Raw genomic sequence first — 27604 nt, forward strand, 5'->3', positions numbered from 1 at the left:
GACACATGTCTCATGGGCACCATTGCCATACTAAGCAGTCTGTTCTCCAAAACAGAAACTAGGGTTTCTTCATATCTGCTTTTCCACCAACCTTAGTGTGATGCTTTGCTTAGGAGAGGCACTGACAGAAAAACACTACCATTACCATACAAAATCTAGTTACTTATTCTTGTCTTCTATGGTGACTATTCTACTAGCTTGATTGGGACAATGCTATCTTGGCAAAATCATCAATCACACTCAATGGACTCCTGTTATTAGTCGGGCTGGTTGCAAATTTACTATGTAGTAAAGGCTGTCCTTATTTTGTGATCCACTTCAGCATCCTGAGTTCTGGAAAGACTAGCATGCAATATTATGTCCAACCACCCACCGTTCACTTTTCGCCTCTCAATGGTTCCTGGTATCAATAACAAATGGCATGTGTACTCTACCTATTAATGGTTTGTCTCACCCTGGAACCTCCACACCTGCTTACAAGGAGAGAGGCAGGGGGAGAAGCTTTTCACACCCAGGAAACTCTGCCTTTCCAAGTTAGATTTGTTTTATTTTAACTAACAAACAGCTCATTCAGAGTCTGAACTCTCTAGCACAGCTGTCTATTTCCATCTCTATCAGATCTCATGTTCTTGCCAGAAGGTGTTTGGGAATAAAAGTGTTCTAAGGCTCTGACTGCAGTCCTTTCTCAAGCCTGCCCGCCATGCCAGCATTTGTGTTCATGAGCACCGTGGGCATTCTTGTGGTCACTTACTTCGTTTCCTCTTTCATCCATGGCTTTCCATTGTGTTGAAAGTTGCATGGGGAAAGTCAGTCCTCTTGAATTTAACCTCTTTCTTCTGTCCCAATAGCTGCCCTTTCTCTGTATATGTTACGTTGTCTTCTACATTGAAGCTTCTATGCTGTGGCCTGAGGATGTGCTCAGGTCGAAATATCTTCACTTAGTATCAGTTTGTAAAGAGAAAGGAATGTAGAAAGTCACTGTCAACCTTTCAACGAAATCTAATTTGCTGCCTTTTGAAACTTTTTGTGGGGAAATAGATGGATAGATATAGTTTTCCCTCTTGGGAAGACAGAGAGGCAATGATGAACAAAGTTCATGCTCTCTGTTTATAGTCCATGCTCCCCAAAAGGCTGTCCCTGTTAAAAATACTTGCTGAATGGCTTGATGACCTTATGATCCGAACTTTGCTGGTGCCGTCTCTTCTCCAAATCCGTTGGGAAGTGGAATGCTAACTGAAGTCTTACTATCAACACACAACAGAAAGGGCAATGGGCTCACAGAATGTGTAGGCTCACATGGTATGGCAGAGTGGGAGCCAAGATGACTGCTGCAGCCTCCCTGAGTCGCTGAGTATTGTGTTGCTCATGCTTCCAGATTTGTGCTGAATATGTAGTGTGGTTCCTTTCTACATCAGTGTAAAGTCAAAAGATACAAATCATAACCCCATAACCTACCAAAGAGGGGAGGGGGAAGGAGAAGAAAAGGAGGAGGGGACGGCGAAGAGATGAAGAGACTTAATTTCTTAGAAAATTCTAGGAAAATTGTGTAAGACCGTTTTGAAGATGGAGAGTATCAACTCTGAAGACCCGGATGTGGGTCTTGACTTAACTCCCTACAGACTTAGTAAGTCTGGATTTCTTCCTCTGTCAAAGAGCTATCTGCCTTGCAGGGTAGTTAGAACAACTGAGCTGTGAGTGTGGTAATATGCTGTAAAATAATTTATTATTGTTCATGGAAAAATCTGATACTGTAAGAGAAACATTAGGCCATGTGGGAAATCTTCTGTCCAGACCATGATACTGAGAGCTTGTAAGCAGATCCAAATAATGGATGTATGTGCACGGGGTACCCCCTGAAGTTAGGCAACTATGGCAGCCAAGGGAGTCAGCCTGCAAGTTCACAGAGGTCTAAAAGCTGGTGATGAAGAGCAACGGGAGCTCTGCCTCTCATCTCATGGTTGGAGCAGGTGACATCAGCAAGGAGGAAGGATGCTTATTGCACTCAACTGTAATTAAGGCAAGCATTAAAACAGGAGTCCTCTGAGGGCCTTATAGGAGCTTGCTATAAGAGGGTCCAGGAAGGGGAGTACTACCTAAGGGTCTACAGTTTTGTTGTTGTTTTAGGCTGGTTGGTCAGTTTTGTTAGTACTGAGGATTAAAGCACTTAGCACTGAGGGGCTTCTTTCCTTCTTCTAATTTAAATTAAATTAAATTTAGTGTGAGATTGTGTCATGTGAAGCATAGGCTGGCCTCAAGCTGAAGATGACCTTGAATTCTTGAACCTCCTGCCTTTACCTCCCTGACACCCAGGATGCTGGCCTTGAACTCTCAAGCACAATCCTGGCCCAGCCTCCCAAGCTACTGGGATTACAGGCACGCACCACCACGCTCGGTCATGCCTTTACCTCCCAAGTGCTAGGGTTATAGGCAATTTTTCTGAGAGAGACAGACTTCCTATACAGTGAGATTCTCCCCTTGAGTGTGCTACTCTGTGGTTTTCAGTATAGACATACATTACCACTAGCTAAGCAGTTCAGTTTAAAGTAGATACGTAATTTTTCAGGAAAACAAATCAACTGGGTCAGGGGAGCACATTGCTGGTTGATTTGGGGAGTGGGGATTATATATGAAGAGAGCCCTGTATCAAGGATGGGCATGGAGTTATGTGGGGGAAAGAAAAGTCCAGAAAAAAAGAGACAGTAGAGAACTTGGAGGCAGAAGCACAGGTCTGTGTTTAAGGAGAAAAAAAACCCCACACACAGAAAGGAAAAGTGGAAGTGTCCAGGAGGGCAGATGTTCCTAGGCATGGGTAGCAGGGATCATGTAGAGAAGTACCTGGCACATTAGCTGGCACACAGTATCCGGACAGTAGGTGCTCAGCTCACAAGATCTGTGGTGGTTTCACTTCCATTGCTATTCACACCTGATTCCCTAGGCACCAGACACTGGTCCCCTTTCTTCCTTCCCAAGACAAGTCCGATGCATTGTACTTCTTTCAGAAAGCAATTAAACACCCAGTAAGTGAATAGAATGGTTTTCAGTCTTTAAAATTAATGACTTTTTGCTGGCAACAAGAATAGACAGGGATAAATGCCCAGATGGGTTGATAAACCACAAAGACAAATTAATGTTGTTTAATATTTAAGTGTTCTAAGGGAGGTCATTTTCTACATGACTTTCCAAGTCTCTATTTCTATGAGAGGTGTGCGTAGGATGAAGACCCCCTCCTTTTCTAAAGGAAAAGACCTCTTAGAGAAGGCAGCTCTGTGACAGGTTTCCTCAGAATTGGGCGAGGGGGTGTCTGGGTCAAAGTGACAGCCAACGTGTGCTGCTATTACAACACATTACACAAATAGCTCTACATAATTGCTACCATCCATCAGTGTGGGGAGATCAGTGGTGAGAGATGCTGCCAATTTCTTGGAATGAAAACCAAAGCTCTGAGTAGCCCACATTGTCAGACTCGCTAATCAATGCCAGTTTTTTTTCTTTTTCTTTCAGAAAGGAAGGTTAAATTGGTCTAGCCACCAACTCAACCTTGAGAAGGGTTCCTGCATCTTTCCTTCCTAAGGGTTTGTAGGATTGCTTGTCCAGTGCTCACTTAGTTTAAAACAAATTGGGGAGAGGGACCATTCTTCAAGTTACATGAATCTATCTCTTTCTTTCTCCTTCCCCTCTTCCCTCTATTCTCTCCTCTCCCTTCTTCTTGCCTCCATTCTTTCCATTCCCTCTCCTCTCCTCCTTCACTTCGTCTCCCTGCTCCTCCAGTCCTCTCTTTTCTTCCCTTCCCTTCCCTTCCCTTCCCTTCCCTTCCCTTCCCTTCCCTTCCCTTCCCTTCCCTTCCCTTCCCTTCCCTTCTGAAAACCTCTTTCTCCTCTCTTCCTCTGGATTTCTGCCTTTCTCCCCTCTCCCCTTTGCCTCCCTTCTTCCCCTCCCCTTGGTATTAATTTTTGCTCTGCCTTCCTCTGCTGTAACCTGAAGCCTTTGCTGAGTGGGCTGAGTGTGTTTAGCATTCTGATGGGTTTAGGTTAATCTGACCATTAGGAGGAACAGGACAGAACATCTTGGCACATCTGGGAATTCCAGTCTTGTAGATTTTCTGCCTTTATGGGTCGAGTTAACCTTATATTTTCTCAGTGCTTCCTCTCATCTGGGTTGGCAGAAGAGCAACCCTCAACTTTATAAACCAATCAACCAAACAGACAGATAGAAACAAGCGTGGCAGATACTCAGCACCCAAAAGCATGAGATCTTTTCATGGCTCCAGGTTGCTCTTGAACTTGGTCGTTGTGAGACCTGGGCTGTGAGCACTACAAACAGCAGGGCTGTGCCAGTCTCGACTCCCTAGGCTCAGACTGTGTCTCGAACTAATCAGCAGGAAATCTCATTGAATGAATATTAACTATAAAGACATATTTGTGTTGGTTGAAAATGAACTCAAACAGGAAGCCCCGCAAAACTGTATAATCAACAGTTTGCTGCATGCAGCTGGGGTATAGGAGCCTTACTGAGCTCCCATGAGACGGTCTTAGGGTCGCCTCAGGGGTGGGGATAGTGGGGAATCTATGCATTAAGCAGATCCAACTTACAGATACAGTGGAGAACTCTTGGCATAGTCTGTTTTTCCATACCACCTCCATTAGACAACAAACCCCAGAATGCTCATAAGATGGCTCCCTTTGACTAGAGCCCCTACCCAAGGTGACGTGGGGCACTGTGAGCTTCCCTTTGCATCTTGTTCCATGCTCTGTCTGAGCAATGTTTGTCTAAATGAATTCTCCATGTTGCTTAGAATGTTATAGCCTATTATATTAGTCAGAAGTCCTTTTGTGGATAATTAGTAGGAAATGAAAGGATTGAAGGCTGATTTGGGGTTTCTAAAAATCCTTAGAAGTTGTTTAAGAGGGAAAAATAAGTAAGTCTTGCTAAACAACCCAAGCCAAGGGGCATTGTTCTTTTTCATGGAAAATTGCTACTTAGAAAAACCCTATAAAATGTGTCATGCCTTTGTGTCAACGGACACTGCATTTAAATGTTCTTGAGCAAAACAAGATCTTGCCAGTGGTGTTTTTACCTTTCATATGTGCCAGGGAGTTAAAGGGACAGTCAGGTATATTGCTGTGAACAACAGCAGATATTTAATAATCCTTTAATAAATAAACACCAATTTTAATATTGGAATAGCCGTCATTCTTGAGGCTGCATTTGCTCAGGCTGTGGCTTCATTCGGCTCCTTATCAATACTCTTTATAGAAGCTTACAATGTGAGAAATGACTTCTTCCAGTTCTCTTGATAGCCAGGGCCTGTTATGCAAATATTCTGCAGGTTGAGGCAGGAAGAATGAGAGTTTGAGTCCCACTTGGTCCATAAGGATGCCTTCGCTCAAAGCAAAGCACTAAGTGGGAGCAGGGGTCTTCCCTGGCTGATTTGCTTTCCCCTTAAGGAAGCCTAGGAGGACGATTTCTTCCTGGTTTTCTCTTCTGTCTCAGTGGTTGCACCTTTGATTTGTTTGGGCAAAAGTCTATGTTTGCCCAACATGGACTTAAGCAGGAAGAGCGAATGAGCAGCAGCGGGGGAAGGGGTTGGGGTGTGAGTTGAGAGTTGTCCCTTGAAAGTCTGCAGGTCATCAACTGAGCAGCAGGTCAAAGGGCTGGAGGGTGTCAAGGGTGGTGAACCTTGAAGACCTCAATCATCTGCAGAAAGGAATTTCTTTTGCAGCCCAGCTGGGTGTGGAGATGTGGAGGCTGAGGCATCTAGAGGCCATACTCTGACCTAAGTGCATTCCCTACCTGAGCTTCAGGTGCAGGCTGTGTTTTCCCTCTCTGGTAAGAAGGCAGCTGGGAGGCGGTCTCTGAAGTCTCTTCCTCCTCTGCTGACTCTTTCAGAAGCTCTGGCTTTGAAGCCTCAAAAGAACCAAATGTAAAAAGGTTCCTGGTGCCAGTTGGGCCCTGATTGGCTGAATATGAGATACACAAATAAGGTGAAGGAAGAGGGCCAATCAATGTTTCCTCAAATGTGGGGCAATCAGGAAAGAGCTGCCAATCTTTCCTCAAAAGTGGGAGGTGGGAGGTGGGGGTTGGTTGGGAGGAGATGGACTTCCCTCCTTGAGTCTCTGCAATAAGTTACTAGAAGTCAACAAACAGTTGGAACGATCAGTTCCAAATGTAGAAATTTAATAGGTCAACTTAAAAAAGTTTTATTTTAAAACTGTGTGTGTGTGTGTGTGTGTGTGTGTGTGTGTGTGTCTCGATTACATGAGTATGTGCACTTGAGTCCAGGCGCCTGTGAAGGTTAGAATAGGGCGTCTGATCCCATGGAACTAAAGGTAAAGATGGCTGTGATCCTAACATGGGTACTAGGAACTACATTAGAAGAACAGAAAGTACCCTCCTCCTCAGCCCCCAATAAGTCAACTTTTAAGAATTATCACAAACATTGTCAGACCACAGAAAATGCCCATCCTCAGCTCCTGACCAGGTCCTGTATCATCTGCACCTAGCATAAAAAAAACACTCTGGAGTTTCCTTTAAACTGATTCATAAGTTCTACTCTAGAGGCTCAACTTTCAATGTTCTGACCTTCAAGGGAGAGTTCTCAAAAAATATTGGAATATCCATAGCAAACCAATCAAAATTGATTTTTCTAGAGCAGCAGGAAGACCAAGCAGAGATGTGGTGCTGGATTAAAGATTCCTTCCCTTTGTGGATATTGAATTTTTATAGACCTGGGGCCCTGGGATAGTGGTGGAAGGAAATATGAGCTAAGTTAAAAGAGAATGAAAACATGGGAACCATGTGGGGACTTTCTTCAGTGTCTTCGGTCTTTTCACATGGGTAAAAAGCAAGGTCTGGGATTAGAAACTCCAGTCCTGGGTCCTTGATGCCTTTGGGCAATGGCTTTGGGGGGAATCTCTTATTTTTTCTATGCTTTGAGTTAGTGTGACTATCTCTGAGTTTTATTGTGACAAGGGTCCTAAGAACTTAAATTGCAACCTTTCCCTATGGACAGGCAGAAAACATTTAAGATAGTGGATGAATTTGGCAAATTGGTCATAGCAAGATCAGATGCTATTTTCCCAAAGGACGGAAGCAATGTTTACCCCATCTTCATTCATGATAGCACCCAATTGGAAGCAACCTAAATACCTATCAGCAGGACAACAAACAACTGTATCTTCATTAAATGGAGTACTACTCAATAATAAAAAAGAATGAATTCTCAGGGTATGAATCAAAGATTAATCTAAAAACATCAATAAGAACCTCAAAACAGAGGGGGAGATAAATGCTGTATGTTTCTATTTATCCTAAATTGAAGATCTGACAGTGTGGGGCTTTGGTGGGAAGAATTAGAATAACAGCTGTATGTGAGAATGGAGGTGAAAATTATCTGAGAGATGATGCTGGATGTCCCTAGGCTGTCAGCACCCTACTTCTTGGTTGGGATGTGTATGTAATGAATGCATCATTTGTTAAAACTGATCTAATTCTGCATTAAAGACTATACACTTCAGTTACCAATGAAAGTAGAAACAGTAACAAATACATATATAGACTCATTTTAGATCTGATTTGAAAATGAGTTTAGAAAGGTGCAGTCAGCTATCAGCCTCTAGCAGCAGCAGCTCCTAGTGACCTAGTAATTTCATTAGGAGAATCTACCAGACAGAGTTCCTCTCAGGAAGAGAGGGTAGGGAAGCAAGGGCTGCAGGTAGGAATGTGCCAGAGGATGCCTGAACCCTATAGGTAGGATAACAGCAAAAGGAGGGTGCGGGGAACAGGCAGGGGGTGTGGGACAGGGTGGATGAGTCATATGGGATGAAGGCAGCATGGGTCACAAGGGATGGCAGGAAGAGGGATATACAAAACCAAATCCCAGAGTTTGAAAGACAAGTAGACATGAAAGAGAAAAGTTAAAAGATAGCTTGACCGAGAAACTGAAAAACATCGACTACAAGTGATATGAAGGCAAGTTAGACTCTCCCTCTTGCCCACAAGAGTAGGTTTTAATTTACACTTGGGTTTTGGATGTGGTTTTGCTGTGGCGTTGAGACAGGGTCTCAGTCTGTAGCTCAGGAGGGCTTTGAACTGGTTTCTCAAGTGCTGGGATTATAGATATGAACCACTGCACCTAGATAATTCTGCTTTAACGACAGCATCTTAAGAGCCCTTGACCTGTCACTCTGGCCCTGCTTCAACTCATTCTAAGCTGCTGACAGTGCATAAAGCTGGTGCTAGGCACAGTCCATAGCAAGATCATTCTTTCTTCCATTCGGTGTCCATTAGAAGTCAGAGACTTCTTCCCAGCATCTGCAGTGACCTGGCCTAGGTAGACTTGCACACAGCCATCTCTCAGCTCAAGACAAAAGAACTCTTAGGAGATGAATAGCATCCTAAGATCAGACTACGTGGGCTCAAACCTGCTCAATATTTCTGAGTGCTCCTCTGCATTTCTACAAGGGACGATTGTTCCCTCAGCATTAACATGGTTGTCCTATGCATCATATCATATATGTACAGAATTATCTAGGTGCGGTGGCTCATATCTGTAATCTCAGCACTCAGGAAAAGCTCAAAACTATTACTACTACTACTAGTAGTACAACTACCAACAACAATAACAATAAAAAAATCAAAACTCAACTCTTTCTAAGCAAACAAAAAATAAATGACCCCAAAAAAACCAAATGGCTCACCATACATAATTAGCCATTCTATCTCTAGGGCTGTGGCTTGAATCTAGGGCACAGGGAATGCTAGGCAAAGTGCTCTGCCACTGATATACAAAGCAGGGGTTTTGATGGAAAGAGCAATAAATACTAAACAAACAAGCACTGCCCACCCCCAACTCCTCAGGAGTTCGAGTGGCTGACTAGTAGAAGATTATATTTACAGGAAGAATAAATTAAGTTCTTACTTAATTTCAATTTTAGGATAATATTCCACTTACAAAGATAATACAGGGAGTTCTTGGCCCAAGTACTTTTACAATATGTTCCTAGTACTAAAGTCATGCAAATGCTCCTCTAAGCTGTGGGGAGCTGGGAAGAAAGAAAGAGAACCAAGAGTGGTGAGTCATCTGGTCCCTTCTACTTGTTCATCATGGGGCAGAGGTGTCTCTGCCTATACATTTGTCCAGTAGCTCTAGAGAGCTTACCAGGTGCTCAGTAGTGATAAAGGCTGATGATGACAGTTAGATTCCTACATCTTTCTGGGACTGCTCTATGCTGGCTATGCCATACCAGGAAGTAGAAATGTAGCAATGAACTGAGTATCCTAAAGGGGTCGGGACATTGGACCTGACATTCTGGTGATGAGGTGCCATTGGCCTAGGGTGCCAAGGGATCAGATCAAATGACCTCTTAATGCCTGCAACAGATGAGGGATGGGAAAGACTGGGGGGTGGGGATTTAAAGAAAGAGGAGAAGAGAAAAGGAAGAAGAGAAATTAAGATCCGTGTTCTATTTAGGAAGGAGGAATGTCTGAAGAGTTTCTGGAAGCCTGGTACAGCCTTCAAACATTTTGTCACTCTAGTCATCAACGGGTGCTGATTTTCAATTTCTTCCTGTCACAGCAAAGGGACTTGTTCCTTAAAATGCCCTGAAGAGTGTTGCAATGCTCCCAAATCAGAAACCACTTTATTTTTAGTGACTTTCACCCCTTCCTCCTGTGAGAGACTTCTTGTATCTGATAAAGGCAATAGAGAAATGGTGTGACCAGCTGACCCTGTGTCCCTGGAGAGGGCAGCTGTCTATGACCTAGGCGATGGGTGGGCTCCTTTCCTATGAGTAGGGTGCCCACTCCCATTCTTATCAGCTCTTGTTAACTTCCTCAGAAAGCCTTAGATGTTGTGAGCTTTTAGATGATGAAAGTTCTGCTTGGTCACTTCTGCATTCTTGCTCAGGCTGTTCTTAAATAATGCTCTTTATTCTTGTGAATTTTATATGCATTTACACTATAATATGAGGCCTATTTCCTCCTTCAACCCCTGCTCTATCCTTTTAACATATTTTCATGCCAACTTTCTTTTTTTCTTCCTCTCTCTCTTTCTTTCTTTCTTTCTTTCTTTCTTTCTTTCTTTCTTTCTTTCTTTCCTTCCTTCCTTCCTTTTCTCTCTCTTCCTTCCTTCCTTCTTTTTTTCTCTTTCAAACCCCTTCCTCTCTTCTTCCTTCTGCTGCCCCTCCTGCTCCTTCCCCTCTCCTCCACCTACACCCCCTCCTCTTTCTCCTCTGATAAACCACTAAGTCTGCTAGTGCTGCTCACATATACATGGTTGTAGGTCTGTTAACTGGAGAATGGGAAATTTACCAGTGGCTACCCCTTCAAAAAGGATTCTTGTTCCCACAGCAGCTGTCAATAGCCAATAGCTTCTGAGAAATGGTTGGGGCCTGGAGAGCAATTCTTTCATCTCTGCTAGAAGTGTGGCTAGCTTGATCTTGTATAAGGCTTGCCCTGGTAATTATTGCTGCTATGAGTTCAGGAGTAAGATAGCCATGTCCTAGTCCGAGACAGCATTTCACAGCACTCCCTCCCACTCTCTGGCTTTTACATTGCTTCTGCCTCCTCCTTTCATAATATTTTCTGAGCCTTATTGTGTGTAGATGGATAAAGATGCCCTACTTGTGACTGAGAAACCAATCTTGTTGTTAACATTTAACCAGTTATACCTTTCTGTACTGGTTGCTTCCCATTCATTATAGAAATACCTTTCTCTAACAAGGGTTGAGAGCAGCTAGGGATATGCATTTAAACATGAATATGTAGAAGACAATATGATAAAATGACCACTTAGCAAATTAACAAATTTATCCTACAGCTGCAGACTTCCCACCCATGAAATTTTGGTATCAGGCATGACATTTTCTTCTGTGGAACAGGTCTCAAGTCTAGTCAGAAAGTGTTTATTTACCAATAACAGTTGTGCCATTATTGTTCCGGTGGGCACATTTCACTTGGCAAGTTGGTATTATGTCATGTAAGGTCCCCAGCAGACTGGATAGTTCATTCTAGTACTAATACATCCAAATCTTTGTAAACCCAGTTATCTCTCTGCACAGAGTCTGTATGTGTTAATCCTACCTGGATGGATTCAGCCAGTTATAGGTAAAAACTATTAAAAAGATTACATCCTGAGAGACACAGCCAGAATACAGCAAATACAGAGGCGAATGCCAGCAGCAAACCACTGAACTGAGAATAGGACCCCCGTTGAAGGAATCAGAGAAAGAACTGGAAGGAGCTCGAGACCCCATATGTACAACAATGTCAAGCAACCAGAGCTTCCAGGGACTAAGCCACTACCTAAAGACTATACATGGACTGACCCTGGACTCTGACCTCATAGGTAGCAATGAATATCCTAGTAAGAGCACCAGTGGAAGGGGAAGCCCTGGGTCCTGCTAAGACTGAACCCCCAGTGAACTAGATTGTTGGGGGGAGGGCAGCAATGGGGGGAGGATGGGGAGGGGAACACCCATAGAGAAGGGGAGGAGGAGGGATTAGGGGGATGTTTGCCCGGAAACTGGGAAAGGGAATAACACTCGAAATGTATATAAGAAATACTCAAGTTAATAATAATAATAAAAAGATTATATCCATCATGAACATATAGGCAGCTTTTTCTTGGTAATTATTTTACAGACAGTGTAATTACTTCAAACACAATATTTATATTTGCACCTAATATTAAAAGTAACAAAGTCATAAACTTAAATGAGAACAAAGATGGCTTGGAGGAAGGAAAGGGAATGGAGAGATGATGTAATTATATTATCGTCTCAAAAACAAAAGAAAATGGGAAAAGAGTAATCTATAGATGACTTTTAAAAATATGGGACGAGGGGAGTAGGTTGTATGCAAATATGGTGCCATTTTAAAGGATTGAGCATCTGTGGAAAGCTAGATGTTTTCAGCTACCAGATACTGAGCGACTACTGTATCTGACTGAAGCAAAATGAAAGATTTGTGTTTTCCTGGGATTGGTCCTTATATTTGCTGATGAATGTTCCTCATGTGTGCCAATGTGCTGTTCATGTCATTGAACTGAAATTTCTCAGCCCCTACCCTATGCTTACAATATCTAGGTATAAGTTCACTGTTTTTTTTCCCCTAAACTCCACGTGATAATGAATTTTCATGTCCATTTGACTGGATTTAGAATCACCTGAGAGATACACCTCTGGATGTGTCTATAAAGGCATTAGCCGAAAGTTTAACATGAGAAGGGAAAAGACCATCCTGCATGTTGGGAGCGCCATGCCCTTGATTGGAGTTTCAGATTGAATGCAAAGGAGAAAGTGACTTGAATTCAATGCTCTCTGCTTCCTGACCACAGACGGAACCTGAGCGGCGCCATCAAACCGAGAGCCAAATAAACTCCATCTTCTTTGAGTTGCTCTTGTAGTATTTTGTCACAGCATATCTAATCCACTCGCTCTCTTTGGAATGGCATACCTTCCTTGCAGGCTTTCAAGTTAGAAAGTTAAGGATGATTCTCAACGCCCTGTTTTTCACTCCTTGCAAGATCTGGTATGGCTTTTCTATTCCTCAGAAAAACCCAAGACCTCATATTCATTCTTTGATCTCCAACAGATCTCCAAGCTCTGATCCATCCTTCAGAGTTGTCCTTGTAACATTTACAACTGACCCTGTCCTGCTTTGCTGGACTCTTCTCACATTAATTTTGATTTCCAGCACAGTCTGGAAATGAGGACCCACACACCCCTTAACAGGGTATACTCCAAACCTTCTGCCCAATGAGCCCTCAAACTACCTGTTTATCATAAGCCTGTTTCCTAAAAACTGTCCTCCCACATTTCTGTCTTTTCCTCTCCTCCCCCTCCCTCCCTCCCTTCTTTCCATTCTTCCTTTCTGCACGTGGTCCAGGCCGGCCTCAAGATGGTGACAACCTCTCCCAAGAACTGAGATTACACACCTGACTCACCACACTCAGCTTGTTGCTTCTTTCTTATTGTGCACTTTTTGAATGAACCTTCTGGAAGCTCTGGGGAGGGAAGAGTTCAGTGAGATTTTATACAAAGGCTTATTGGCTAGGTCCAGACCTTCTGCCTCAAGTGTCCCAGGAGAAACACAGCCTGAGGAGACTCACCATTAACTTTATTGAAAGCTGTGGAAGCTGATGTAGTGTGAACTATAAGAGCTTCCTAGGCCAGAAACTCTGAATCTGTTTCAGATAACAACCTACTAGTTCCTCTTGGCCTCTGCAGAGTAGAAAATAGCCTTATGACTAGAAAGTCCCTTGGAGGCAACATCTAGCACGCCCACCGAATCAATGCCTATGAAATGACTTTGTTTCCAAGTTTCAGACTGATGTGATAAAAAATATAGGCTTTCATGTCTGTTGAGTCCCTTATACAAAATGCTATGTGTCTTAGTTACTTTTTATTGCTGTGATAAAAATCCATGACCAAGTCAACTTATAATAGAAAGCATTCAATTTGGGTTGATGGTTTGGTTTCAAAGGGAGCCCATGATGGGGAGCATGGAAAAGTAGCTAGGCGCTCACAACATGATCCACAGACACAAGGGAGGTAGGGAGGAAAAGAGAGAGAGAGAGAGAGAGAGAGAGAGAGAGAGAGAGAGAGAGAGAGATTTGAAACCTCAAAACAGGTCCCCTCTCCAACAAGGCCACACATCCTAATCCTTCCCAAGCAGTTCTGTTAACTATAGACCAAGCATTCAAATATATGAGCCCATGGGGACCATTCTTATTCAAACCACCATACCATGCATCAGGATGCTTCTTTCCCACAGCTTTCATTACAACTGTAAATTAAATATAAAGTGAAAAAGCAACAAACAAAGGCCAATGGGATAATTCGTCTCTAGTTTGTTGCCTACCTGGACCATCTTAAACTTGTTGAAACTCGGAGGGCCCATAGACACCAGGGAGGATGAGTTTTCCATAAATGGTCTAACCAGGCTATTTGACCAGGGTTATACACAATAAATATTTCATCAATCAGCCAAAGATTGTTTCTTATTGTCCTGTAAGATATGAATCCAATTTTATATCAAGTCTGGAATGTTAGCCTAAGAAAAATTAACTGTAAAGAAGCGTGTGGTTTCTTGTTCTTACTCTAACTGGTTTTAAGATCTAATTAATCAAAGAAGGATAAAGTCCTAGCCGCTTGCCTGACTTCGCTTTTCGTTTGTTTGTTTGGCTTTTGTATTTGAAAAGAAGTTGTTTACAACTTCTAGAAGATGATGTTTTAATATCAGTGTTTTGGAGGCACATATCCCACTCTACGGAAAGAGGAAGTAAGCTGATATATTCTGTTTTCCTAGCTCAGCTTTATCTTAGAGCCTTCCTTCGTGGAAACAATTTCTCTACCTCATCACATCACTCCTGATCTCACAAGACACCACCATTTCCTTTATTCATATAGCCTTTTGTAAACAAACTATAACACAGTTGAATGGCCTAATGGCTTTTAATATGGACTCTGACCGAGTCCCTATTCCAAGACAGCATCTTCTTTTATCACTATAGCACTTTAAATTCCTAAAAGCCCAGGCAGGCATTCACTGTATATATTAGAATGAACGGATGAAAGATAGGATAGGTGGATGGACAGAGAGACTTGACAGAGGGAAAAAAGTCAAGACTCTAATCAGTTTCCTGGGAGAGACAGGCTTGCATATGGTAATCGATGCAAAACAGAGTTACATTTATTCTATTTATGTAGGTCAAGCTTTCATTTCAAATTCACTCCCTCTCCCATTGCTTTTGCCTGGAGTCAAGAGGAGATTTCTGATCCCATCGTTGTATATGTGTGTTGTTTTCCTTCTCACAAGGATGACTTTTTGATGACTGACGATTGTTTAAATAACTCGAACTAAGCTGTTCTGCACTTGGGATTTGGGACTTTCGAGCTATGTACTTTGGAATAGGATATGGTATTATTTCAAACACAACACAAGCCAAATATCATTACTAACATGTCTCCTGAGGAACCAGATGTTGCCAATGCTTAGTTTTACTTAATTCAAATAATCTTCAACAAAAATTATACTCATGTAGCATACTTTGGAGAGAATTTTAGAATTTGTTATTATAGGATTAACTCATTATATTAATTATTACTTAGAGTCTCGGGAATCTCCTTGTGCTCACAGTTGAGAGATGGGATTGTTCACTTTGTCTCTGTGTATTTATTTTTCTTCTTAATTCAGAGGAAAAGTCTGCGAAGCATCACTGGGTGAGGAATCATGCCTTATACATCACCAGCACTGATACAGGACCTGACACTACATAGGCATTTAAAGAAGGTTTGCTGTAAAAGCAAGCAAGGAACATGAATTCTAGGTAAAACCTCAGTTTTGGCCAATGGTGATTTTAAATTAAGAGCTAATATTATTATTCTCAGACAGAGAGAACTTGAATACATAGTAGGATTTTATTTAATTTCTTAAGTCAAGAACCAGGCAGCTGTTATAAGTAGGCCAAAGGAGACTCTGGAGAACTGGCATATCGATAGATGAGAAATATTGAAATGAATATGCAAACAAAAGCAAAGCCAGGCTTCTCCACAGTAGAAGAGGAATCAATGGAGCCTCTGTGCATATGGCGAAATTTGCACTTCTCCTTATACAAGACATCATGTGCTTGTGAGCTCTCTTGTGAAAAGGCTTGCCTACAGACTCTGAATCAGGAAACCTGGGCCATGCATACTAGACAGTGTGGACTTATTCACTACAGTACAAGATTTCCCCTCTAGTTCAGTCCTGTGATGTGCTCACCAAGGGAGGGGCAGTCTGCTTAGAGGTAACAGTGCCTGCAAAGTCCTCAAGTCACGAAGCATCCTGCTGCTTTCTGTAAGGAGAAGGAAGAAGCTAGAAAGAGGGAGTGAACAGGTGGGTAGGGCCCAAATCATTGTAAGTTCTGTAAGTCAAGAATAGGAATTTGGATTTAAGGAAAACTTTTGGAATCGTATAAACCTTACAAAGTATAGGCTGGACTTGCAGAGTCTCATGTTTACAATCTCAGCACTGGGGATGGTCAAGCAGAGGGGATTATTGTGAACTGGTTATCAGGCACACACACACACACACACACACACACACTATTCCCCCAAATAACCCTATAAGTACTTGGTCAAAAGTTGTGTGTTTACTTAAAATTATTCATGTGACATTTAGAGGTAACACTGCAGTTGGAAAGATAGACAGGGAAGTGTAGCAGCATCCCAGGCAGTGCAGTTGTGAGTGTTGGGGAATTAGTAGACACTGCTCCATGCTGCAGTGCCTACGGAGAGCCCAGTGTCCTGGATTCACATTCCCAGTGTTCACATTCCTAGCCTGATTTGCTACTGGATACAGTGCTTGTTACTTCAAAGAGAGACATCCCCTTCTTGCCATCTTGGCAGGGTACCTTTGAGGAGGCTTGTCGCCCATTTTATGATGGGGAAACTCAGATTTACAAAGAACTGAGAATCTCTGGGTATAGACTGAGTATGCAGGCAGAGCCAGGGAAATACTACCCTGCTCTACTCTTCCTGGTCACTCCAGATCTCTCTGCTTTGTTGCTTTTGGTACTACTGTTGAGGCAGCATTTAAAGATCAGGAAGTCGATGCTTGGTGGGAAATACACCAGGATCTCAGCCCTCCCTTCAAGAGGCAGGTGGAGGCAAGGAGAGGGCTAGAGGGTTCTGGGAGGCTCAAGAAACCTAGAGAATGCCAACTGCCTGAAAAGACTGGGATGCAGGCTGTTGGTAGGGCAGGAGATGAGAGCGGTCACAAGGGGATCTTTTAATAGTTCACTCACAAGACAGACTCAAACTCTCAAGGAACTCAGGTATGACAAAGGAGAACAGGCAGTTGACTGAGGGAGCTCTCTTGTGAAAAAGCTGAAGTCTGGTCTGTCTGTTCAGTCCTTCCTTCTTTCCTTCCTTCTTTCCTTCCTTCCTTCCTTCCTTCCTTCCTCCCCTTTGCTTTCCTTTCCTTCTCTTCCTCCCTCCTGCCTTTCTTCTTTCTCTTCTCTTCTCTCTCTCTCTCTCTCTCTCTCTCTCTCTCTCTCTCTCTCTCACTCCCCGTTCCTCATACCACCTCCATCTATTATCAAAATATTACTACTTTTATTTTTTAAGATTTATTTTTACAGCTCTGTGTGTGTGTGTGCGCGTGCGCACACACACACACACACACACACATACACACACACACACACACATGCATATGGCTTTAATGACCAAGGAGAATAGAAGGGGATATGGAATGGAATAACCTGGCAGATCTGGGTGCTGGGAACTGAACTTGAGTTCTTTAGAAGACTGTTCACATTTGTAACTGCTGAGCCATCTCTCCAGTCACAAATCTTACTTTAGTCTACCACTAAGCAAAGTATGTGTGAATATTATGTATATCTTTAAAACATGTTTTACCTCAGGGCTGGGGAGATAGCTCAGTTAGTCAAGTTCATTCTGTAGGCACAAAGACCTGAATTTTGTTCCCAGAACACATGAGAAAGAACTGGGCGTGGTCATGAATTATGTGTTCATAATCCCAGTGCTGGGAAGGCAGAGATGGCAATCATAGCCGAAGTAGTGATCCCTGGGCCAGTGAGGTACCCTGCCTTGTACAAAAAAGGTGGACTGACACAAGAGGTTGGTCTCTGGACTTCACATACACATGCATGTTTTATCATCCATTCAAACATGGAATTTGTAATTAGAGGGAGAATAAATAGCACAGAACCCTGGAACCCATGTTAATAAAGAAAATCAAGATGATTTATAAGTTGAGCCTTTCACCTGTCTATGACCCTAACAGTTTACAGTGCAGTTTCTCACTATTGGTGAGTCTCAGTGTGTAAAGGTTCATGGACACGGTGCCTAAGATGCTGCTGGGCTGCCTTCCCTTCCCCTGCACTTCCTTTGTGAAAGGCTCGCAGGCCTTTTTTGAGTGATTATGTGGATGGATGAGGAGTGATTCTTCAGGCACACCCTTGACTGAGTCATGGTAGACTCTCAGAATTGTTCATAAAAAATGTTATCTTATAGTAGACCATATGCTTGCTGGAACTGGATTAGAACGAATTCTAATGAACTATTTTATTGAAACGTGTGCCGTCAGCATTTATAAATCAGTTATTTACTGGATCAGGATTGTGATGATGGCTCTGTTCACTGGGTTTTATCAGAGTTTAAGATGGGCTCAATTATTTGTTTTCTAAGGGTGAGATCAGTCTCCCATTGTCTCTTTGACTTTAACAAAGTAACTTAAAAACAACAACAACAACAACAACAACAACAACAACAACAGAATCTCATGTGGCTAGAGCTAGCCTTGACTTCATTTTGTACTGGATAGCCTTGACCTCCAGATCCTCCTACCTGTACTTCCTGAGAGAATTGCCTGTAGGCCATCATGCCTAAGTTCTCTTTGGCTTTAGAGGTTCAGAGACACCAAGCTTGTTCCATGCCTTGCCAGCTTTTGCTCATAGAGTATAAAGCAGAAGCATCACCTTCCCACCATAACCAGTGCAGCTTCTCTCTCTAAAAGGGGACATTGTTCTTTCTGTTCTCTAAATAGGCAGTTCTGGCCCTTTGAGGGCCACAGAGAAGTCAGTTCCCGATTCAGGGGAAGCAGGAGCAGGGCAGGCCTGAAGCAAGATTCAAGTTTCTGATGCTTGAAATTTTTCCCTATAGACTTCTCCCCCTTCATATCTCTCTCTCTCTCTCTCTCTCTCTCTCTCTCTCTCTCTCTCTCTCTCTCTCTCTCAGGGCATGCAGCACTGTGGTGAACTCAGAATGCTTTTAATTCAGACTAGTTACTCTACAGAAAATAAACAACACCAACAGGAGCAAAATAAAGCAACTCTGTGTTACAAGCCGCTTTAGTGTGTAATTGGGAGACAGTGTTGGCTTTGTCAGTTGCAATTGACGTTTCCCATGAACCTGTTCTGGTGTCACCTTTGTCCCTTGAAGCAGATGCGGCAAGCTCTCAGTTATAAGAGACAAATGAGAGTGTTCGCAGCACAATAGCGACAAGACTCCCACTGTCCATCAAACAACAATAGCCACGGGACACTGCTTCCAAGTTAAGCTCCGGACAACTGATTTCACAGGGGAATTGCACATGTTTTAGAGACAACACAGAACTAGAAGCTTCCCTAAGTCAGTGCTAAAACATGGGGAGTGATCAGGAAAGCACAGGACAACAGTGTTGGGTTGGCTCAAGAGAAATATCAAGATTCTAGAATCTTAGAGCCACTTGTTCTAGGTTTGAGAGGTGGCATGGTGGGGTAGGGGCATCCAGCCCAGCCTTCTCGTGTATTTCACATCCCACATGCCTGAAGTTGGCTTGGTAGACTCCAGTCTCTGAGCACTCCCAGCCTCTGTTTGCCCTCTTAGGTTTTGAGTCAGAGTTGCTCCTTGAGTGTGGAGCTGATTGATTGGCTGGCCAGTGAGCAGACAGTAATTGGACTCTCTGCTTTCCCAGCGCTGGGATTTCAGGAACACGCTGCTGGACCCCAGTTTTTATGTCGGTGCTGGGGATCTGAACCCAGGTCCTCATGCTTGTGTCACATATCTGCTAAGCCATTTCCCCAGCTCCATGTAGACAAAATGCTCCATCTTGGAAGTGAGGCTTTGGGATATAAATGTGACACCGAAATTCTTTTGGCACTCACCAGGCTGGAATGAATGGAAGCCATTTTCATTTCAATAACATTTGCCCCATTTTTGATGGGGTGGTCAGCTCCCAGGCATGTGGAGAGATCCAATTTGTAGCCTCTTCTTTTTTTCTCCTATTTTATTTTAAGCCCACCTTGCTGGGCCTTTTTCCTTTTAGGAACCTTATAGAAGGAAATGTACCTGACATGACTGTTGGCCGTATTAAGGAGTATGACACCAGTGAGTCTGAGACATTTCTCTTCAGTCTACTGCTTTAATTTCTGGGTAAAATGACAGAAGAGGATGCAATGATGCCATTCTGGTGTCATCTGCCCTTATTTCTTCTGAGCTGGTAGTGAGAGTAGGCCAGAAAAGGCAGAGGACACTGTGTCCCTCACATGCAGAATTTGGGACTAAGCCTCAGAGATGGCATGGCAAAATAGGAATCACATGATTGTTGCTAGTCCCTGTAAGGCTAGATCCTATGCACACTCACTGCACCTCAACCCCCACAGGTAGCTCATAATAACTCCATGATCCTGGGTCTATTCTTTCAGAGAATTCTCTATTGTTCTACAAGATCCCCAGACAGGGTAGAACTGGACAGGGGCCTTTTTGACCCTTGACCCTGGTTGATCTCCCTGGAGATTAGGGACGGTGAGCTAGTCAAGAGAAGCCACAAGTACGCTGCTTGCATAGGTGTTAGGCATCACAGCAAGGAAGATTTCCAGGGACCTAGCCTGGATGGTACCTTGCCTGCCTGCTTGGTCTCTTCTGGGAACCCTTGGGTCTATATCATACTCTGGCTGCTTCTACTCACCTTGAGCCACAACACTGCCTTCGGTTCCTCAGCCTATTAATCCATCGGGGCTGCCTGTGCGTCTCCTTTCCTCAGCCACATTGTAGTCAATGCCTAACCCAGGATCTGGTACCCTAAAGAGGCCAGCGCACATTCCTAGGATGAATGATTTGACATGCATCTAGATTATAGTCTTTTGTCCTAGGACTTGAGGTCCTTAGTAACCTTTGAAATTCCCCATTAAGCTCTTTCAGGACGACCATAAATGTTTCCGTCATACAAGGTTTAGCATTGGTCCACATAGGAAGACAAGACAAAGTACATAGCAGCAGGTGTGGAAACACTTTCAGACACCTATGATATCTCCTTACAGATGGGGACAGTATCTCTAGAATTTCAGGAGAGAGTGTATAGGCTGAAGGAAGTAGAAGAGACACCACTGAATATTCAGCAACTATGTACTCATTTGGCGAGGGCCTTTCACCACGAGCGACACACTAGCATACTATGTAGATACTGCTGGCTCTGGACTTGGAGAATAGCCTGGTGACAGTGCCTGCTTAGCATGAATGAGGACCTGAGTTCATTCTTCCAGCATCACAAGCAATAAATAAACAAAAAGTACTAAGAAATTGCTGGTTCAGACTTGGCTTTGCCATATCCTTATTAACTGGGTGTAGGTAAGTCATAAGCCTGACTGTGCCTCAATTTCTTTTCCTGTACAATGGGGGCAATACTGAACTTTAGCTCCCTAGAAGATTAGAGCAGTATCTGCACTCATGAGCCCAGTGTGATATTTCTAAGGCTTGTCACTACATTCTTTAAGGAACTGGATAATCTGAAAATCCTATCCAGTCTTGTTTTTTGGGCTGTTCTGTGCTAAGAGCAGCATGAATCTGGGTGGGAAATTCCAGATGAGCATTGGCTTTACCCTTAAGCTGCTTATAAGATCCCTTTAATGGGAACATCATGAATGAATGATGAACTTGAACCAGTCTCATGCTCTGAAGGAGGCAGATGCCCAGAAGGCCTGGGCCAAGTTCAGACACTGTAGCTGTCTTCATCACAGAAATGGGAAGGGCAAAGTCCTGGGTATGAGGAAAAATCTGCTGCTGCCCATGACAGATTGTTTTCCAAGAACAGCACGACTGAAACTTCCTATTCTGCATGTTTTTTCCTGATCCTTGGCACCTTCCCTTCAACAAGTGGCGTCTAATACCCCTCTGCTTGCATCTGGGCAAGGCTCCCAGTGTGCTTGGAAGGAATAGAGGACAGAATGCCACCATGGAGGAGTGGAGCGACTGTTAAAGTCAGGTTACAGAGGTTCTGGCTGGGCACCCATGGTGACACTCTACCTCCAGCTGGGACTTGAGAAGCCTGAGGCTGCCGTGCTGTGAGGAAGTCCATACAGAAAGGACCTGGACAGATTCTCTGGCTGACAACTCCAATGAAGACTGAGGTTCCAGATGACTGGCAGATGGGAGAGAAGGTGGCGGCTTCAGATGACTTCAGTCCTTGGCTACTGGACCCCAGCTGTTGCCTTTTCCTGGATGAAGCTTTAGAACTGATGAACACATAGAGTCAAACCTGCTTTCTTTTTACATACCTAACTCAGAATCTGTGAGGATACTGTATGTTAGCATCCCACCACTGGGACAAAGTACCGAGACAATCAACTTAAAAGGAAGAAAGGATTATTTCAGTCCCTGGTTTCTTGGTTGATCATTTCCTTTGGGCCTGTGGTGACACAGAACATCAAGTGGGAAACATGTTATAGAGGCACACTCTTTACCTTGTGACAGTCAGAAAGCAAAGGGAGAGACGAGTTGGGACTGAGGTCCCAGTGTCCCCCTTTTAAGTGCATGTTCTCAGTAATCTGATTTCTGTATCCCTACAATTACAGGCTAGAGACCATGCCTTTCAAACACGGACTTTGGGGAACATTTAAGATCAAATCTATCCCAATGCTGGCTATTTGAAGTCATTGCATGTTGGAGTTATTTGTTATGTGGCAATAGCAGCCAGAACATAGCTCTCTAACCTTCTTCTGCATGGCTCATTCTGTTAGGATTCCTGCAACAAATACTTCGTTCTCTAGAGGTCTTAGAGGAAGAAGAAAACGTGCTTCTAGCACAGTTAATAAGATTTGTTTCTTTAGCAATCTAGAGAACTCCCAGTGATCAAAGATCAAACAGCTGGAAAAGTTTCTAGAGCTGTCATGCTTGCCAACATCTGGCGGGGATAACACCCGAGGGAGTCATCCCCGGTACCCCAGATGGGAGGGCCATGCAGGATGATAGAGCCCCTCAGCAGCCTCTGCTGTCTCACAGTTCCTCTGCTAAGCTGGCATGGATCACGGCAGCTGGTAAAGATGAAATAAAGTTAATAAAGGAGAAATGTTAAGTCCACCTGGAAAGACGGAAATCCCCTCAACGAGAGCCAAGAACTCTTGATCTGCTCCACAAGATGGCTCCCACATTTTCCCGATCTGTGCTGTTGTCTGGTGCTTATCAAGTGCTCTGTATTTTATGTATAATGTAGCATTCCTTCTTATCAAACGGGATGAGAAACAGTCAACCTTATTTTAAAGTAATGTTATAGATACTGAGGCTTAAAAGATTACCTCAGACTGGCATGTCCAACCTGTAATGTGGCCATGGATGACTAGTACACGTCATAACTGTGAATTGACTTAAATATTATGAGATTTTTGTTTTATAGTTTTTCTTTTGTAACAATACTGTGGAGTTATTGAGCATGAGTTCTACAGAGGACAATGTCCTGGTCCAGTGTCCAGAGGTTTAAAACAATTTTATTATTATTCAAATCAGTGAAGGTCAAATGTAGTCCTGTGCCCTCCAATCCTAAATTCAATTTTATTGTTATTATGCTCTGAAATGAACCCCTGTCTAAAGGAGAACATTGATTTCCGTTTATTTCTAAATAATCAGGAGAACTCTCATTGAAGGAATGTGCTGATTCTTACTTAGTACCAGAATTCTGAGCTTCATTTGTGTTATTCGATTAATTTTCTGCTCTGAATGCTGGATGTGTGACTCTTCCAGAAGCAAGGTGCTCGTAATTTTCAAAATCCTTTGGCAAAAATGACCAAAAATCGATTTGAAGTATTTGCCCATGCCTATGGTGTGAACGCCCCCAGAGTGACTGACTTCAGTCTAGTAAAGTCAACATCATTCACCACAAAGCTGAGCAGAGACAGCATGTCTAACTTTTGCGAGCCAATATTAGCCAATTCCAGCAGTGGATGATACCAATGCAATTACGGGTACTTTATGACTTGTTTTTTTCCCAAAGCCTTTGAACCTCTTTCATTCAAACTTTCATTATCAGAGATGCACTGGGAAAACAACACATTGCTTATGAGATAGGAAGTGCTTTATCTGCAGACACATCTGAGAAAGATCACGGTTGTGGAGCAGTGAGATGTCAGCCTCAAAGAACCCCTTGTACTGGTGGTCCTAAAGTGCGGACACAGGCTCTGAATGCTGACTCCGTAGTGTGGTGTGAACACCCTGCTCACATTGCTATGTGGGGGGAGGACAGAACTGAAGGGCTGGGTGGGAGCAGAGGACAAGCTCACAGATCGCCTGGCTTCACAAGCTGGCCCCATGCTCACAAAGTAGCTTCTGACTCCTACTTTGCTGAGGCTGTGGAAAGAGAAAGCTTCTCAGCTTCTGCCCGAATGCTCTCTCAACTCTCCTAACTGAGTGGGATGTGCCATCCTCAATCCTGCCCTGATGGTTTTCCCAGTGCCTCCCTTTTCCCCATCTATTCTCTTTTTGTCCCCCAGATACCATGTAGCATGTCCTTTTCTTACAGGAGAGTGGAGGGAAAGAAATAGATGGAGTTATCAACATAGACACCTAGTCTAGCTGGAGACCAAAGTCTCAGAGGGGCTGGTGTACATGCATCCAAGGACACAGCAAGGGTGGTGAGTGAGGTCTCTAGCACTAGAAAGGGCAGCTGGTTGAAGGAAACAGAGGACATTAGGATAAATCTGAAAGTCAATGATCTGATAAGTGCATTCCAGCATGTCCAAAGTGAATCAAAGTGGATTTCAAATTCCTTCAATACACAGATGTCTTATCTTTGTGACTATGAATCAGTTTACTTCCCAGCAACCCTGTCCTGTGCTAACTTCTGCTCACCATGTGAGACACAGCTTGGTTGTTATACCCTGGAGTAGCCTCTTTTGACACTGCCTACACACACACACACACACACACACACACACACACACACACACACACACACACACACATACACTCTCACACACATACACTACTAGAACTGTGAATTCTGGCCTTAGTATTGCCCTGGTTTGATGGTCTCAAGTCACCCCCCTCAACCCACATTTCCTCATCTGTGAAACCAGGGGCTGGGTCACCACCGAGCTATTCTGGAGTTCTGAGGAAGTGTGTGCCCTGAGTGTCTACCCACAGTGGTGCCCAGCAACCAGTGTGGACTCTCCATTCTGTTTTAAGTAGAATGAAGAGCCTCCGGTCACAGCAATTCATTTTCTGACACTTAGGATGCAGCCTTGCATTCGGTGGCTCCAATTGCATGCTGACATTTTCAATGGAATCGACTTAATGGAGAAAAATGACTCTATTCCCCAAACAAGACAGACTGTGGCAGGGGCTAGGGTGGGTCGCCAGGAACTTTGATTTACATGTCACATCTCTCTAATTCTGAGGAATTCAAGCATCTTCTCTGCTGTGCCTCTCATTCTCTAGCTATCCTGTTAATAAAGATTAATAGAAGGACTCAATTCTAGTGAGGAAAACAAACCAAAATAGCAATTTCCAGTGCATTGGCCTTAGAAACACGGCACGGCCCAGTTTGAATGTCTCATAAAACGCCATCCAGTTAAATCTGTGGTTATTAAGCAATTAATACTCAGTTTTGGTTCTGCTTACTCTCTGGAAGTGCTTTTTTCCAAAAGCATGAATGTTACAGGAAATTTCTTCACTCACTTATCCTTGGTAGTTTAAATACTGTTTCATAACGGAAAATAGGCTCCTCTTTTCTTTTGCATGCAGGAGAGAGCTGGCCTTTTATTTTTTATTTTTTGTTTGTTTGTTTAAAAGCTGGGTGTGTGGCTATGATATTCATTTCTTCCCAGGTTGATAACGCTGTAAATGGACTCATGGATAAGAAAAGTCTTTCCACACTCCAGGCACAAATGTACAGAGGCAGCATGAACAAGAGCAGTCATGGAGAGGGTTATATTCTAGGAGCTCAAGTGTGTTTAAATACTTCAATCAATTCCCAACCCCGAAAGAATTATGTGGCAGAGAAAATTACAGGATGAGACCAGATTCCAGAATAGAAATGCCACCTGCATTATTGAAGAAGTCCAAATGGACACTCAGGCACGGGATCATGGGTTTTCTCTGTTGTTTCTTTCTTTCCCTTTATAAATTATTCTTGTGATTGCCCTTTACCCTCTGATAAAGAAGTGATATTTCTGCTAGTGCAGTTCCTCAACCGGAGTTCGAGGAATTTGCAAACAGTCGTCTTATATGGCTTGGCCTCAACATTTCCTCATGAACTTGGCCATCCCATGTCTGACTGGATGCCCACAAAGTGCAGGCCTTGCTGCTGGGAGTGGAGTTCAGTGGCACAGTGCTTGCCTAGCCCATGTGAGTCCTTAAATTATCTCCCCAGCAACAGAAACCAACACGAAAGGAACATGGGTAAAAGTGTTTCGTGGGTAATGGAGTCCCACGCTGCACTAGAAAACAAAAATGCCAATGTCACTTTGTGTTTATCTAATCTGCAAGGTGTTTGCATCTTTGAGGATAACATCCAAGAGCCTGAGGGCCCTTCCCTCCTATGTGAGGTAGTGTGTTGGCCTAGGGAGTTTTCAGACTTGGGATAAATAAGACAGTTTTCAATTGAGGATTCTAAAATTATTTCTTTTTTTTTCAAAGTGTGAAAAAGTCCTGAGGAGACTTTGAGGAGAAATAAATGCATGCAGCTTTGTACCCTTGCACTGCTCTCCCATTGAAGGCAGAGCTCTGTGGGTCACGTCCCTGTTGCTCCTACTTGGAATGAAATATAATCATTCATGGTTTTCATATGGAAACAAAATCAGCCCAGGCAAAGGAACTCTATCTAGATTATTCTTCTCTTTATCTTACTCCACCAAAATATTATTGCTTTAAACATCACATAGTCAAGGAAGTGTCCATTTTGGGAGGGGGCATACCAATAAATGTTTTAATTTGAATAATATTAGAAGTGTTCTTTGATGAGCCAAGTATTTTTTCATCAACTTCCCTTTGGGACAGGAGACAATGAAATTGATTTAAGAATAGTCCCACTGGTAGGCATCTAAACTCTTGAACTGGGGGTATCGCTGGGTGATATCATATTTGCCCGACATCCTGAGGTCCTGGTATGATCGCCAGTCTTGAGAAGGCAGGAGCAGAAGAGAAAGTCAAGATATAGATCTTACACCTGAATTGATTCTACAATATTTGTCCAGCATTTCTCTCAGTTTTCTGGTAAAGTAGGCAAGACAGTCCAGTTTCCTGCTCAGTTCATTCAAAATACATTCAGAAATCTGGGCAAACTTGCGCTGTGCAACCACACGGTACTCAAAGCACGCATAGAAGTATTTTCGTCCGTCCTGTCCTCTGACCATTATTAACTGTCCTTTTCTCATGTGGAATAATGAAAAAACTGAGGCTCAGTGTTTGATAGAAAGCCAGTGGCAGTGACTTCTCTGAACTCAACCCTGGGCTGCTGAGTCCAGCACTTGAGAGGTGATTCCACGGCTTTAGATGGACCTCAGATGATTCCATTTCCGTAATTTGGGAGCAGATGCCACCAGGGAATGTTGGGGCTGGGAGACCCTCCACTGTATCCCTACATCCACCATTGTAGGTCCAGTATAAATTGGATTTCACAGACAGTTTCATTTGAGTAAATGCTTCAAGATATTTTATTTTTCAATTTATGTTTTCTTTTTTCAGTGCTAGAGGACAAAGTCAGATCCTTACGCACACAAGGCGACGTGTTTACCATCTAAGCAGCCTGCACATTTCGTACTTCCTGAAAATCAGCGTGCTGCACGTGCTGACACCTATGACCCCCCACTTTTTGCAATGATAAAGACTGAACCCAGAGCCTTGCGAAGGCT

At 43.3% G+C, this 27604-nt stretch overlaps 1 long non-coding RNA gene across 1 annotated transcript in view; it reads left to right on the forward strand.

The window, feature by feature from the left end:
• Window positions 1–27604, forward strand: part of LOC134478980 (uncharacterized) — a 71133-nt gene that overhangs the window by 27113 nt on the left and 16416 nt on the right. The window lies entirely within an intron of this gene.

Source organism: Rattus norvegicus, chromosome 5, assembly GCF_021556685.1.
Source record: "Rattus norvegicus strain SHRSP/BbbUtx chromosome 5, alternate assembly SHRSP_T2T, whole genome shotgun sequence".
NCBI classification, from domain to species: domain Eukaryota; kingdom Metazoa; phylum Chordata; class Mammalia; order Rodentia; family Muridae; genus Rattus; species Rattus norvegicus.